This window comes from Octopus bimaculoides, chromosome 3, assembly GCF_001194135.2.
Source record: "Octopus bimaculoides isolate UCB-OBI-ISO-001 chromosome 3, ASM119413v2, whole genome shotgun sequence".
Taxonomy (NCBI): Eukaryota; Metazoa; Mollusca; class Cephalopoda; order Octopoda; family Octopodidae; genus Octopus; species Octopus bimaculoides.
In genome coordinates this window covers 101,984,143-101,989,392 of record NC_068983.1, presented here as the reverse complement: position 1 = coordinate 101,989,392, position 5,250 = coordinate 101,984,143, and the positions used below count along the sequence as shown (strand labels likewise).

At 33.3% G+C, this 5,250-nt stretch overlaps 1 protein-coding gene across 4 annotated transcripts in view; it reads left to right on the top strand.

Moving 5' to 3' along the window:
- LOC106868150 (protein mono-ADP-ribosyltransferase PARP6) overlaps positions 1-5,250 on the top strand; it is a 189,197-nt gene that overhangs the window by 89,252 nt on the left and 94,695 nt on the right. The window lies entirely within an intron of this gene.

The following is a 5,250-nucleotide window of genomic DNA, read 5'->3' as shown; positions in this document are numbered from 1 at the left end:
ATATATATATATATATATATATACTCTTGTCACTCTCTACATGTAATGGAAATTTTGGACAGACGTACCATGTGCCAAGTTTCAATAATCTCACAAAATACAATTGACTCATTAAGTTATTGCTCAGTTTAGAAATGGCACTTTGATTTTCTAATAAATGCCCATATATTGTAACAGAACATACAGTATTGGGAAAAGGAGACACTTAGGGTGATATAAGGAATGCTGATTGAAATGATGAACAGACAGAAAGATGGATCAATAATTGCCAAGCAATCAGATAAATCTATGCATATTTATTTATTTGCCTGTCTTCAGAGTATGATTTTCATAATGGCTTTTTCTACAGAACATAAAAAAAAAAATTTACATTTCAGAAAGTTACCAAGAATTTTTTTTCCAATTTTTACCGCTCACAGCTTTTTTTCAGATTTTTATCTCTTAAAAACAAGATTTTGTTAGAGTATTAATAAATCATAACCTTCAGGTCTTTTGCTGTTGATTTACTGACAGAATCTCATTTAAATAATTGGCTATCTCCAAAGATATTTATTTTCAAAATCCCAAAAGATTCATCCTCCAAAAAGAAAGCACTTCTTTACTATATCAAATGTTTAGAAAGTCAGTTCTCTCTCTGCCGCCTCTGTCTCTATCTGTCTGTCTGTCTCTCTGTCTCTGTCTCTGTCTGTCTCTCTCTCTCTCTCTATCTCTCTCTCTCTCTCTCTCTCTCTTTCTCTCTCTATCTCTATCTCTCTCTCTAAAAATGCAATAACCTTGAGATACCATATCCAGACATCTTTCATACACAAGCAAACTGACCACTAATCTTGAATCTCTAAGTGCTAAATATTGCTCACCTGCATTATTTATTTTTATTCAATGTTGATTTTCCATACTGGGTATAATCTGATTCCATGAAGCTAATTTATATAACCTTAATAGTAATTAACATCCAAAAATATAAATCAATTCACTTTAAACAGTTTTAATAGCCACTGGCCAACTTTATCTCATTAACCTGACTTAGTGTGTGTTCTGGGATTGAGCTGGAGGAAAGGTTAGAAATAACTGCTAATCAATCTATAATATGTTTCATTATTAGCAAAGTCTTTTACAAGTTTTTACAATTTTCTTTCTGTTTTTCTTCCATTCTTGACAATAATAATCTCTGTAGCCACAACAACCATTTCTTTTTAACTGGTAGTTCTAACACTTACTTGCTGAAAAATCAAACTTTCCCATCAGTTTCTGCCTCTAATTGAAGAAAATAAAAACAACCAATAGCCTTGATAATTTTATGGTTGCTGCTAATATTATTGTTGCTTTTGTTGTTGTTGTTGTTACTATTTCTTTATTCCTTTCTTCATTCTTTACTAAAGCTTATTTTCCGATCTCATTGATTTTTCTGAACACTTAATTCCATGTGAAAGCTAGGAGCTGTGAACAAATTATATAGCATACTTAGGGCTTTTTTTTAAAGCCTTCTGAAGTGGAAGTTACTGCTACTGTTGTTGTCATTGCTGATGTTGTTATTAGCAGTGTCATGTCACAATGGCCTAGACGTTTGAATTCACTTGTGTCATAATATTCCTGGCAATAAGATTGTTAATTCTCCCCTACGTTTTTATGTTAGCTTGTAGAATGAAAGCAGAAGAGTATTCTTTATATAATACAAGCAAATGAAAAAGATATTTTATATTGGGAAAGACAATATTATTGTGCAGTATTTTTGGAGAATCAAACTAGTTGATATTGTTGTTTGCTGTCCATAAGGTAGCAAGCTGGCAGAATTGTTAGCGCACCAGACAAAATGCTTAGCTGCATTTCAACCATCTTCACATTCTGAGTTCAAATTTGCCACGGTCATCTTTGCTTTTCATCCTTTCAGGGTCAATAAATTAAGTACCTGTTGAACACTGAGGTCAATATAATCAACTTAGCCACTCACCCACTGAAATTGCTGGCCTTGTGTCAAAATCTAAAATCATTATTTGTTATCCATACTACTTGTCTTTAGCAGAAATTCTTTTTCTCAATATTTTCTTTTTTAAACTTCAAAATGTCAGATCAATATATAAATCCAAGCAAAGGATTAACATTTCAAAACCAAAATCTAAATAGTGAGATTTTTAAATTAGTGTTTTTGGAAAATTTCTTTTTATAGTTTACAATAATGAAATGAGGGAGACAATGATGATATTGGTGTTACAAACCAAAGAGAGATCTTAGATAATTAGCACTTGTAATGTATGCTACTGTTATAATTCACTTAATTATACCTGCCTTAAAAGCAATATTTGTTAATCCATTAACTCAAATACCTTCATTCACAGACAAGAACTGTAAACATTGTTTTTTTTCTCAATCAGCTTTATAATTTAGAGAGATGTTATTATTATCTCCTTGTAATGTCACCTTATCTGTCACCCTTGTGGCAAATACAGAAACAATTATTGTTATTAAGTGGCAAGCCAACAGAAATTCCAATGCATTGGACAAAACGCTCAGTCACATTTCTTGAGTTCAAATCCTTATGAGGTCAACTTTGCCTTTCATCATTTCAGGTTGATAAAATAAAGTATCAATCAAGTCCTGGGGTCGATGTAATCAACTAAACCTCTCTCCTTGAAATCACTGGCCTTGTGCCAAAAGTCAAAACAATTGTTGTTGTTATTGTTATTATCATCATTATCATCATCATTATCTTTATTATTTTTATTGTTGTTGTTGTTGTTGTTGTTCTTGTTATTATTATTATTATTATTATTATTATTATTATTATTATTATTATTATTATTATTATTATTATTTTTATTATTATTATTATTATTATTATTATATTAGTGCCTAGCTCTAATTGTAGAGGGTACCTGTGGAAGGGCTAGACCCAGGAAAATGTGGGACAAAGTGGTGAGAAAGGATCTTTGGATGCTGGGCCTTACTGAGGAAATGGCAAAAGACCAGGAGATGTGGCGATTTGCTGTATTTGATAAGATGCATCAAGCTAAGTAAAATCACAATCTTCCATAAATATAGATTTGTCCTTTCAGGTGCCAGTGCCACATAAAAAGCTGGTAGCATGTAAAAAGCACCCAGTTTTTAAAACTGATTAGTGTTAGGAAGAGTATCCGGCCATAGAAACCATGCCACAACAGACAGTTGGAGTCTGGACAGCTCCCAGCTGGTCAGTGCCATATCAAGCCATCCAACTCATGCCAGCATGGAAAATGGACTTTAAACAATGATGATGTTTCCTGTTTTGCATCCTGTATAATCATGTCCAAAATATGGCCTGAGGTTCTATATGTAAGATGTCTCTTGATTGACCATAATCTCTGTAACATATGGACTGATCCCAGTAGAGTGCTCTTGTGAACTGTGTTGATTTTGGTGTTACTTGGGATACAGTTAGGAAACTTATATGCTCCCATCTTCATGAGTCCTTGAGCTATTACCACCAATATTATTTTAGTCCTCATCCTGTTGATTTCAGCCATTAGCTCTTTTGAATTTGGTTAGCTTCTTTGTGGAATTCATTAAGATGTTTCTTTTGGATACTATTGTTATGCTGATAAGTATGTATCTCTTATCCTTCTTGTCTTTGTTAATGATGGTGGGTTTGTTGGCTTTTATCTTTCTATTAGTGTGAATGAGCATGTTCCTGATGATGGTGATATCGTTTTTGTCAGTGACCATGTTCGACTGCTAATTGTACAACTTCTCTAATTGTATGCCACAACTTTGTTATGCCTGAAGATGTGTTCAGTGTCTACCAATTTCACACATCTACAAACACTGTAATTAAAGGTTTCTTTGTACAGTTCACTAATCCTGTATCGTAAGTCTGTCCTATCCTTGATGATGCAATTGTGATAAATCCTTGTTCGTGAGACTTTGGTCTCTGCAGTGGTTGTTTTCCTTTTTGGTTCTGTTGTTGTCTTGGTATTTTTTCTTCTCTTTGCAATGGCTAAAGTGACTATGCTTGGAGTTGGTTGATTTCTGTTAAGTTTATCATTCTTGATATTTTAACAGCTTCCACAACCAGTTTTATAACTTCTTTGGAGTGGTGGTCTTCCTTGATCTTTGAGACTACTCACTGTTCTTCAATGGACATTTCCTTCAAGATTTCTCACTTCTGCTGGATACTTGCTGTCATCTGTGCTACTTTCTAATGTTTGTCTTCTTCCTGGACTCTGTCTGCTGGGTGTTGTACATCTAGGGAGTTAGCAATGGTGGCTTTTGTTTGTTCATCTTCATATGCAGTTTATGTCTTGTCTGGCTTATTGAAATTACATCCCTCCATGTTCATGTTGGTGGAGTAGAGTTCTTTCTAATCTAATTCTGAATGTACTCGCATTTCTGGTCAGTTAGTTTTTTTGTTGTTAATGATATAACTTCAGACATTAGATGTGCTTTTCTTGTTGTCTCTTTTATAAGATGTTGTAGATAGCTGTAGACATTGGTACTAATACTGGGCCCAATGAAACAATATATAATATATATAATATCCTTATTCTTTTCCCTTCACCATTTCTGTATTGTTCCTTTCCTCAAGTCTTTCAGTTGTACATAGAAGTCCCCTGTGAGGAATATCCTCACCTGAGGATTTCTGTAGTACTTGGTGAGTAGAGTTTGATCCACAAGTAAACTTTTTCAATCCCAGGCTAGTCTCTCATTGGGAATTATAGTCAGTCTTTGTTTAACTACACAACAATTAATGCAATGTGATAATTTAGTAGACTGACATATTAATGACTCATCCAACTGTAATTTTTATTTATTTTGTTAATTTCCTTATTTGGTATGTGAGATGGAATGGTTGAATAGATAATAGAACTGAATTCCTGATTCATTGATTGATACACATCTTTCCTTGCTTGTATGGATCTGACAAGACTTCTTGAGGCTATTATGGCTCCTTTTGTGACATCAACTCTTACTACTGGGCATTTTGTTTTATGAGAGATATAAATAACATCACTGAAGCCTAAGCAGTGTCAATGCAAACACATATAGAGACAAATGCACACACATGTATGCACATACATGTACCTACATACACACACATGAATACACTCACAGACACATTTTATATCTATATGTATGTATGTATGTATATGTGTGTGTGTGTGCGTATGTATGTATATATATATATATAAAGTATGTATATATATATATAAAGTATGTGTATATATATATATATATATATATATATACACACACACACACACACACACACACACACACACA